This window comes from Callorhinus ursinus, unplaced genomic scaffold (genome assembly GCF_003265705.2).
Source record: "Callorhinus ursinus isolate GAN/ISIS: 27379988/994484 unplaced genomic scaffold, GSC_fseal_2.0 scaffold3, whole genome shotgun sequence".
In the NCBI taxonomy this organism is placed as follows: Eukaryota; Metazoa; Chordata; class Mammalia; order Carnivora; family Otariidae; genus Callorhinus; species Callorhinus ursinus.
This window is the reverse complement of record NW_027397065.1, coordinates 52,597,567-52,608,757: the sequence shown is the minus strand read 5'-3', so window position 1 is coordinate 52,608,757 and position 11,191 is coordinate 52,597,567. Positions and strand designations below refer to the sequence as shown.

General features: G+C 46.2%; 1 long non-coding RNA gene across 1 annotated transcript; it reads right to left on the bottom strand.

Moving 5' to 3' along the window:
- Positions 1-6,345: 6,345 nt before the first annotated feature.
- Positions 6,346-9,666, bottom strand: LOC141372386 (uncharacterized). The gene is made up of 4 exons (XR_012377577.1): positions 9,584-9,666; positions 8,280-8,359; positions 7,613-7,770; positions 6,346-6,767 (listed from the first exon to the last, which is right to left on the bottom strand). It is a non-coding gene; the product is annotated as an uncharacterized lncRNA (long non-coding RNA).
- Positions 9,667-11,191: the final 1,525 nt, after the last annotated feature.

The following is an 11,191-nucleotide window of genomic DNA, read 5'->3' as shown; positions in this document are numbered from 1 at the left end:
CCTGGAGGAAATATGAGACCTGCCCATGGCCTGTTGTGATAACCTAACAGCAATATTGGAACCAACATATTTCCCAAAGAAAAATGGTGACTTGCTGGGATAGTCCAACCTAAATCTACATGAAAACAAAACAAAACAAAAGTCTCTGTAAGGACACAGTCCTATTAAAGATACTCTCAGCCTGAGTTACTGACAGAGCATTTTATAACCCAATCTGAAATCTTTGACAGGGCCTGGGTGATTTCATGGACTCAGAGCTTCCCTGAGTATAATGAGTGGGCGTTGGTCTTACATATATGATCAAACATTTCATCAAAGAGCTGAGACTAAGAATGTAACTCAAGAAGGAAACACAGGATTCAAATTCTCTGGTAAAGTATTATAAATGATATAAGGAGGAATTTGGTGAGCCACAGGCTGAAAGTTCGTGACAGCAAATGGTACTCTCAGCAGTGAGACCCATTCTAAGAAATGAATGGAACACTGCTGTCAGCAAAGGCAGGTTTCTATCATCTTTGTTGTAAAGAGGCTTATCCTTGGGCCACAGAAGACTCGGTCCCAAAGGATGGTTCAGAACACCAGAGAGCTACCAACAGCAAGTACTGAGGAGGACTCTGATTTATTACTTGCCGGCACCAGTTCTCTTGTGGTTGCAATTCCGAAAACAAAGTCTCAGTAACAGGATCTTGCTCTGCTTGAGAGGCCTGACTGCCGCCCGTGGTTTGACCATGGTGGGCTCCATTTCAGGTCTTCACCGTTCACACGCTGGGTGGCTGTAACTCTGGACAAGTCATTTCATCTTTCTGTATGCGAGCGGGAAAACAGCACAGTCAACTGAGAAGTGGGGTGTGGCTTAATAATTTGTAAACATAGATGACCCGGGGCGGGGGGGCTTGACAGAAGCGAGCTCATAACTGGGGATGCCTACAGATGGCAAGAGAAAAAAAAATAGATTCCATCTTGCAAATGAGGAGTTCCTGCCTGCCAGATAGTTCTAACTCCATTCCCTTCACAATTTTTCCTTTACACTTTTTTTTTTTTGCAAAAATTTAAATGAACTCCTCTATAATTCATTTGATAATAGTTAACTGTACTGGATTAAGGGACTTCTTCAAATTGTGGCCAGGCCTGCCCTCTAGCGGTGTGAAAATCACAATGCCTCTTATTATTAAACTTACTGAACTTTGAGATAATTTCCAGTGGTTGCGCCACCTCTGCTGTCAAATTAGCCATGCCGTAAATCGTCAAACTAAAAGAGACTTTAAAATTCATCTGGTCTGTCTCTTTTCATAACTCAATCCTTAAGAAATGACTCTTGCTTTAACACCCAACTCCCACCTAAAGAAAGCAGAGTAAAACGAGATCACAGAAACTTCTTCCCACATCTGAGGAAATAATAGTTTTTTAAAAATAATTCATCAGCAGCAACCAGAGAGGAAAGAAATACTACCTGAACCATACTCTTTAAGGTTTGGCAGCCATAAAATGAAAGCGATTCTACTGTGAGTGAGTACAACTCCTAAAGCCCCCCGCATCGCCCCAAAGCAGTTAGTCAACAAAATACTGGGAACTCAAAATGATATTCTACATTTGAAAGATGAAAGAGAGCACTCAGCTCTCAGACCATACGGTGAAGGAGGGAAGACAAAACAGTCCCAGGTAAAGTGGGAAGGGTGGTTGGAGAATTCATCTGCCCCATCTCAGAGGAGCTATGAACAAGCTCCTCCCTGTTATGGGTGAGCAAAATGAGAAGAATTAGTACAGAAATTACGCAGATCTGCCACAACAAAAGCGAGTAATCTATTAGGCAAGAAAGAGACAAAACAAACAAACAAACAATTCTCAGGAAGAAAATAAAACCCAAAGGAGAAATGCTGATTTCCTTTGAATGATTCATTATAGAGAAGAATTCATTATGAATATGAATTCAACAAAACAAGCCCTTAAAGAAAAATTATAAAACAATTGACTAAGATGAAAAAAGAGATTGTAGAGCTAAGAAAAAAACAAACAAAACAACGTTGTGAAAGATCTAATAAACTATAAATGGTGAAGAAGAGAAAAACAGGGCTGAAAATGGCACCGTAAGATGTGTGGGGTCACTGTAGAAAGTGCAGAAGGAAAAGGAAACACAATTAAAGTAAAGATAAAAGATACAGAGAGAGGGGTTCCTGGGTGGTTCAGTCATTAAGCATCTGCCTTCGGCTCAGGTCATGATCCCGGGCTCCTGGGATCGAGCCCCGCATCAGGTTCCCTGCTCAGCGGGAAGCCTGCTTCTCCCTCTCCCACTCCCCCTGCTTGTGTTCCTGCTCTCGCTGTGTCTCTCTCTGTCAAATAAATAAATAAATTAAATCTTTAAAAAAAAGAGAGAGAAATTGTCCAACCTGAGGACAATTGGTATCCTTAGAATATCAAGAAAAACAAAACAGAATTCAAAGCTACAACCCAGGAAGAATTTCCTGGAAGGAAGAACTGTATCCACAGATAAAAGGGGCACACCTTAGGTCAAGAAAAACTGATACAAAATGATCAAAATTGAGTTATTTCTTGGTTGAATTATTGAATTCTAAGGATGGGGCGCCTGGGTGGCTCAGTTGGTTGGGCATCGGACTGTTGATATTGGCTCCAGTCATGATCTCACGGTCATGAGATCGAGCTCCATGTCGGGCTCCAAGCTCAACTGGGAGTCTGCTTGAGATTCGCTCTCCCTCTGCCCCTCCCCCTACTCATGCACGTGTGTTCTCTCTCGCTCTCAAATAAATAAATAAATAAATAAATAAATAAATAAATAAATAAAAACCCCAAACACCTAAATTCTAAGGATAAAGAAAAAAGAAATCCTTTGGACATTCACAGAGACAAAAGCAAGTCAACCGCGTGAGGAGAAGTCAGGTGGCTTCCTAGGCTTCTCCAAGGCAGTCCCAATACCCGGAGACGATAGTGCAGTGACTGCACACTTTGAAAACAGTGTGACCCAAGGACTTTATTCCAAGTCAGGGTGTTATAAGGTGTGGAAATAGAAGATGGATACTTTCTGATGTGAAAGAGTTCAGGAAATATAATAAATACAATATTCCTGATCTCATTTTAAAATAAAAAGAAACTAAACTGGGCGCCTGGGTGGCTCAGTTGGTTAAGCAACTGCCTTCGGCTCAGGTCATGATCCTGGAGTCCCGGGATCGAGTCCCGCATCGGGCTCCCTGCTCGGCAGGGAGTCTGCTTCTCCCTCTGACCCTCTTCCCTCTCGTGCTCTCTATCTCTCATTCTCTCTCTCTCTCAAATAAATAAATAAAAAAAAATCTTTAAAAAAAAATAAAATAAAAAGAAACTAAACTATTTGACGAATAATGCCAGTTGAATAATAGTAAAGCTCTCATGAACGCAAAAACTATGAAAAAAAGAACCAGTGTGAAACACGGCTATGGTCTGAATGTGTGGCTGCCCAAATCCCTGTGTTGAAATCCTAACCCCCAATGTGATGTTATGAGGAGGTGGGGCCTTTGGGAGGTGACTAGTCCCTTATAAAAGAGGCCCCTTCTGCCATGTAAGGACCCCTTTCTAGGAAGTGGGCCCTCACTAGACACCAAATCGTCCAAGGCCATCATTTTGGACTTCCCAGCCTCCAGAACTGTGAGAAATAAATATTTGTGGTTTATAACCCAGTTCATGGTGTTTTTATTATAGCAGCCCAAACTGACTAAGGTAAACACTAAGTTTATATAATTTCACAGCTTAGGCTAATCATGTGTGGGCATGAAGGCAGAATAAAAGATTCTGGCCCTTTATGGAAAATAGTTGCTGACCTGTTATTTAACACTGAGATTATATCCATATATTTAAATTATTTATATATATATATACATATATATACACACACACATATGTTATATGTTGATTAAGAAATGACTGTGTCTCTGTAACGGGATCTTTATTGAGGACATTTTTATCCAACCTATGTATGTATGTATATACATGCCCAGGTCTAAAATAGAGTTCATTGAATGTTAATGCTTGTTTTTGTTGCTTCTGAGTTGTAAGAGCTGGAATAATTTGTTGCTTTTTTATGTTTGTGTTGTTCCTGAGTTTTTTGTAATGAGCATGTATATTGAAAGAAAAAAAAACAATAAAATGATTAATTACACTTAAAAAATACAAGAGCCAGTTCATTCCATCTCCTACCCAGCTTCCCCGAGAAGACTGAAGATTGGGAACTTCATTCCCTCCGCGTCACCGCCAAATGTGGATGTGTCTATTTTGGAAATGGAGAATTTCTGTGCATTCCATAATCAAGAGCTGGGAAGTTCCTTTCTTCACTTCCTAGGGGACCTTGAAGTCCCCTTCAAGGGTTGAAGAGTACTTGAAACAGCAGAGGGCGCCCTCCTCCACGTTCCTGGGAACGCGCCGCGCCCTCCCAGGGGCGGTCGGAACCCGCCCAGCCCTGCCACTCAGGGGTTGTGTGCAGAGCCCTCGTTGAACACGTCTGGGACTCAGTTTCTCCACCTCCGGCTCCTGCCCCTGCCGATCCATCCGACTCACTGCAGAACAGGCCACTACCGCTCTCCCGCCAGCAACCCCTCGGTGACTTCCCTTTCCCAAACAATCCGAAACTCCTAAACTAGGGTTGACAAGGCCCCGCCCTACCCCACCCTACCCCACCCTGCTGTCTCATTCCATGCATCGCACCACACCCTACGCTCCAGTGCCTGGCAGCTTGTCAGTACCTAGCACCTATTGAGCTCTTTCCCACCTCTGGGCCTTTGGCTTTCTGTTTCCTCTGCTGAGCTCTTTTGCACTAAGGAATCCTTCTCAACATTTAAGCCAAGTTAGCTGTCACCTCTTCAGAGAGGCCCTCCCTGACGACCTTATCAAAAATCTCACCCACTTCAGGCTCCATCACAGCACTGTGTGTATGGTCTGACTGGTACTTGTCACCTTCTGTAATGGTTTGTTTGTTTGTTTTGGTTGGTTTTTTGCCTGCTTCCTACTAGAGCTTAATTTCCATGAGAGCAGGTACCTCCTTGTCTTCTTGACATAATTATATCTGTAGCAGCTAGCCAGTGCTTGGCAAGTGACTACCCAGGAAATATTTGTTAAATTAATGAATGAATGGATTGGCAAAATACTCGCACTGGGCGCTCCCTCATGGAGGATAGACTATAAGGGACGTCTGGGTGGCTCAGTCGGTTAAGCGTCTGCCTTCGGCTCAGGTCATGATCTCAGGGTCCTGGGGTTGAGCCCCACCTCGAGCCTGCTTCCCCCTCCTCCCACTCCCCCTGCTTGTGCTCTCTCTCTCATTCTGTCAAATAAATAAATAAAACCTTAAAAAAAAAAAAAAGGAGGATAGACTATAAGATGAAAAAGCGTGGAAGCTCATGTTGTGGGCTGAATTGTGTCCCCCACTCCCAAAATTCCCATGTTGAAGCTCTAACCTCAGAATGTGACTCTCTTTGGAACTAGGTCCCTTAAAGAAGTGATTAAGTCAAAAGAGGCCATTAGGATACGATCTAATCCAATGTGACTGATGTCCTTAGAAGAAGAGGAAATTTGGACACACAGAGACACCAGGAATGCGCTCACCCAGGAAAGACCACTTGAGGTCTTCTTGCAAAAGGTGACCATCCACAAGCCAAGGAGAGAGGCCTCAGGAGAAACCCAAATTGTCCACACCTTGATCTTTGTCTTCCAGCCTCCAGACCTGTGAGGAAATACATTTCCACTGTTCTGTCCACCCAGGCTGTGGTATTTGGTCATGACAGCCTTAGAAAATGAATATAGCTCTTTATCAGCTAGAAAGTAGTAGATGAAAACAACAGCTCAATGTTTGAAAGAAAAATGGTGAGGCACTCACGGGGGATCGAAATAGCCCGTGTGTCCTAGCTATGCAGCTGAAGCAACAGAATTTGGGAAGCTAACTTCTGAGGCTAGAAAGGCAGGGATGACTTCACGAGTTGTGGGCCCCAGGCCAAATGAAAATGTGGGGCCCCTTGTTCAAAACGCAGGAAAAAAGGTTCTACCAAAGACACTAAGATATAAAGCTCTCTCTTTCTTCCGTGGCCTCTCTCTCAACTTGCCATGGTGTCTTGTATCTGCTGTTTGATACTGATCCAAGAAAATTTAAATGTCATATTAGCATGAATTTTCCCATCATCCTTATATTGTGCAATGTTCATCTTAAAGGCAGACATGAGAGCGTTTAACTCGATGCAGAATCATTGAAATTACACCATTTGTGTTCTGTAGCTCGCGTGGGTATATGTACTTCCTTACCAGAGCAGCAAAAGTACTGCGAAAAACTAACTCATCTCTTTTTATTTCATTTCTTGATACACACACATTCTAGCCACACTCTACCTTCACCTTACTGATGGGTGAGGAAGGACTGCAAGGAAAGGAACCGGGGGTTGCCCCACCTTTCCCTTTCTTTCAGCCCACATGTTGGCTACTACATGGAAGTAACATGACTAAGAAGGTATATGATGGGGATCCTCGGTCATTCATGTTTCAGAGAATACGATCGCCCTTTTCGTGTTCAAAGCAAGTTCTGATTGGAACAGAAGCACAGCCTCTCTGGGCCAAAGCAATACACTTGTCTTGTACTCATTCTGAGTCTCACCTAACTTCCACGCATCCTGGGTGCAGCTGAGCTCTGTCCGCAGTGGGCATGGGGAATGCTAGGTGTGAATGAGGCCCAAAGGAACAGCAGTGGGCATCTGTGTACGTGTATCTCCCCTGCTCTCATGCATGCTCTCTTGACCGTCTGACTTGACCTACAAAACATGAGATCAAAGATAAAATTAGTAAGCACTCCAAGCTGGCCACAGCAGAGCATTAAACTAAGCACAAGGGCCCTGTGGTTGTGGGCTCCTGGGCCACCACACACACCCAAGACTTGGAAGTGAGCCTTGCAAAAAGGTGAGGCCATCATTCAAGAGCAAAGACGTGGAGAGGGCCCCAGATGGACTGCAAGCAAATCCCCAGAGTAAGCGTCCTGCCGAGGTCTCTGAAGCCTTCCTATAAAAAAGCGCCAAAGTGAAGTTCAGTGTCCACCCCTCAAGAGTAGACACAGGAATTAATGATCTCATGCTGCTAATGTCCACTGGGCTTTAGGAGTCAGACTGAGGACCTATAGAACCCCAAACCTCGTTTCTAGGGGAACCGTTCTTGAGTTCTCAAAGACTGACTTGCAGATGTTCTTTGGGAGCCCACCTTATTTCTAATTTCTCAAGCAAAAGCCACCTGCCCCTGTCAGTCTTGGGGGGAACGTGTGGCTCTTTAATAAGGCAGAGCACAGTTCAGCTCCTCACCGGGGCCATGAAGAGGCGGATGGGGGCAACCCCAGTGTAGTGGGATCCCAGGTGGGAGATCAGCTCGGATAGGAAATGTGTAGCCTTAATCAACTCACTTCCAAAAGTCTCGTTTCTCTCTTCTGCAAAACAAGTGAGTTGGATTGTGATGATCCCCAAGGGCCTGTACTGAGTTAAAAATAACCCCAACCAGCAAAACTTTGTGTGACAGAGAAGGCAGAGAGAAAGAGTGACAAAGTTGCATGGAATAACTTGACAGTGAATAATAAACTGAGGCCAATTTTAGAAACCACTGGGCTGGTCCTTACCAGGTCTTCGCAGGTCTTGAAGGTTCCCTGGCCACTTAGGGTCTGACTTCTTCCAGGCCTGGGGCGAGTGCACTGGGCTGGCTCTTTCCTGCCTGCCCACCTGGGGCAGTGGCTTTCCTCCTGGTGCTCTGTGGTCCAGCGTTGGCTAATTTGTGACACTGGGCCAGAGGGTGATCGTGAAGGACTTGTGACCTCTCTTATGTTTTAATCCCGACTATTTTTCTGATTAAACCGTTCCTGGCCTCTGACCACCTTAAGTCTCTGGGATCACTGATGGAAACAAAGCTCTCAGGTGACAATAAGGTTTGGAAGAAAGTAAGGTAGGGTGAACACCTGACACAGTGAACAGCTTTGATCCTAACAAGCTCAAACAGGTCCCTTCTTCTTGTGGTTATGGGTTTTTTTTTCCCTCCCCAGCATCTCTTCTCAGGTGACAGCAGCCTGATTTTCAACAGTGGATGCACCTCTCTTCTATTCTGAAACCCTAATGTTTTGGTGGGATTGACCCTTCTCCCAGTTCCACAAGTGGGCTCATACTGTCCTACTATAATTGGCACATCATACCTCTGTCCACAGTGATGGATCAGGGCCAAGAACAGGCCCCGTTAGAGCCAAGAGGAAGACTTCAGGACTCTAATAGGGCTTCTGGGTGAGAAATGTTCATTACCTGTTCACTAGATTTGAAGACATAAGCACGTGAGGCTTGGAGTCATCGTAACTATGTCACCATCACGCAGCCAGGCCGGTCTGAGATCAAAACCAACAAATGTATGAGGAAAAGCGGAACAAATAGCAAAGTGGAGACACTGTGTCTCAATGACATTTTCTGACCCTCCGGTTCAAACTGTACCTGAAGTCAAAAACCACTCCTGGATCTGAGTCAATAAATTCTTTTGTTTATTTAAACTGAGGTTTTGGTCACTTGCAAGAATAATAATCCTCACCACTACACTTCACCTCTCTGGACCTAAGTTCCCTCTACTGCAAAATGGCTCTTTTGTGGACAGTAATTAGCATGGGCCAGCATAACGGGCATTATCTTTTCTAGGAGTGGCCATAATTCCAGGGTGGTGGCAAAGGGACTGGTTGCTTTGCCCAGTGAGCATCAGACATCATGGTTTCGTGCGCATGTGACTGGGCGACCTTTAACTTTTGTGACTATATTGTTCGCATACAATCTAAGTCTGTATTTCTAACTGGGGTCTCTTTTCTGAGCCTCAGATGCCATATTCAGCTGAATACTAGATAAACTCCACCTAGATGTTTTACAGTCCTCTCACCGTGGCAGGTCCCAAACTGAATGTGGATCCTCCAACACTCCCCTCCCCTCTCCTGTGTTCCCAGCCAAGATTCACAACACCACCTCTTGCCCAGAAGCCCAAGCCTGAAACCTTTAAGTTGCCCTTCCCTCTTCTCTCTCTTCCTTCCGAGTCCATTCCAGCTGCAAGCCTCGTGAAGTCTGCCTTTAAAAAGCTCTCATAGTTTCATCTTGCTCCCCAAGTTTCCTGCCACTTCTGTATTAAAACCCACCAGTATAGGGGCGCCTGGGTGACTCAGTTGGTTAAGTGACTGCCTTCGGCTCAGGTCATGATCCTGGAGTCCCTGGATCGAGTCCCTCATCGGGCTCCCTGCTGGGCAGGGAGCCTGCTTCTCCCTCTGACCCTCCCCCCTCTCATGTGCTCTCTCTCTCTCTCTCTCTCCTTCTCTCTGTCTCAAATAAATAAATAAAATCTTAAAAAAAAACAAACCCATCAGTATCTTGCCCAACCACTGAAGAAATTTCTAGCTGGTAAGATAGCTCTCTCCTTCTGGGTTCTGGTTTCAGCTCCCTCCCCTCACCTCTTTGGGCCTAGAAGGAGTAGCAACTTCACTGCTACTAACCCTGCGTGACCACGTGATCCTTTGCGGTTCCTATTTGTAAATAAACCTTCCCTAGATTATTCTCAGGTGGGGGTCCCACCCATTTCCTACCGGGATCCTCACTCTTCCGTGTCTTCCCGTGAGCACCTCATTCCCCACCAGGATGACGCCTGTGATGACTCTCTCTCTTCTCCCCTCCTCCTCTCTGGGTCTTCTGATCATGGAGCCTGGACAGAAGGAGGGAGGAGGATCTGAGACGCCCCCGATGGGCAGGGCCGATTGGGGCTTTTAGGAGGCCCTGGGGATTTGTGGGAGAAGAGCGCTCTGGCCCTAACTGTTTGTTGGAAGCTTTCCACCAGAATGCAGGATGAGCTCATTTTTGTCCTTTGTCTGGGGCCCTACTTGTCCATGCTGGAGCAATAGGAAAAAGGTGACTGACTATCCTCCCACAGCCAGCCTTCTGGTGCAGGAAGCTCCCAAACACCTAGAGAATGATATTCTCCATTTATTAAGTCTCTTACCAAAGCTTTGCCTCGAACGTATATGAGTGGGCAGTACTCAGGTAGCTAGCGGTCACTCCTCCCTGGAGACAAGACAGGGCAGGGAAGCAGAACAAACACGCCCAGTCTGACCCAGTCACTCATGAATTTTCTGCATACAACAGAGTTGTGCTTGTGTAACACGTTACACTTTAACAAGGGCTTTTCAAATCTCCCAGCAGCTTGCACGTGGCTGAGGAATCAATATGTGTTTCGTAAATGATTGAATGGATCTGTAGCATCATTTTCTCCTCTTCAAAATAGCCCTGTAAGGTCGGCAGAACAGAGATGACCATTCCCAGGTTCCAGAAAAGGAACCCGGGGTCCAGGACGATGGGATGCGTTTCCTGAGACCACAGAGCTAGCAACCAGAGCAGCTCAGACCGGAACCTAGGTGTGCCAGGTGCCTCAAGAGGTTCATCTGGGGAGGACCCTGCCCCCCCCATCGGAGAGGGGAGGGGCTTCTGGCAGGAGTCGGGGCTTGGACGGGGTCCTGCCTCAGCAGGCGCTACTGTAGGACAGTTGGGAGCTGCCACGGGGCGTAGATGGGTAGGCAGAAGTTCAGGCTGCTGAGCAGCTGGGAATTGAGCAAAAGGAAAAAGAAAAAGACCTTCCGGTGCCAAGACTCCAGGGAACTGTTTGTTGACTTTTTGCTTTGTATCGACTATTTCCAACTAGGCTTTGAGCTAAGGTTTTGATACGAGGACTCCCTGGGGTGGGTGGGGAGTTCGCGACCTCGCTGCTGTGGCTCCCCAAGCAACAGCAACCCCACAGCCATTCCAGGAAGATGCCACAATTACATGGAAAGCGTCGAGGGAACTACGCAGAAAACAGAGCACTCCGGGGAAAGTGGACAGAACAACACGAATGGAAAGGGCCAAACAAGACGGACCACGGGGGGTGGGGGTGGGGGAACCACAGCTGTCAGTGCCGCGCCTTCAAACGGGGCTGCATCTCCCGGACCCGTGCCCTGCGACACTGGTCCCTGCAAAACTGAGCTGGGAGGGGTCCAAAGGAGCCAGCAGCCTTAGCGCTCAGCTAAATCTCTTCACATGGATCTCTTGGTGGAATAATCTGGAAACGTAGATATGGACATGCACTCCCCTGCTCATAAGCTCTCCTTGCTCCCCATCAGCCGCAGAACGAAGTCCGTGCTTCTCCGCAGAGCTCAGGGGCACTG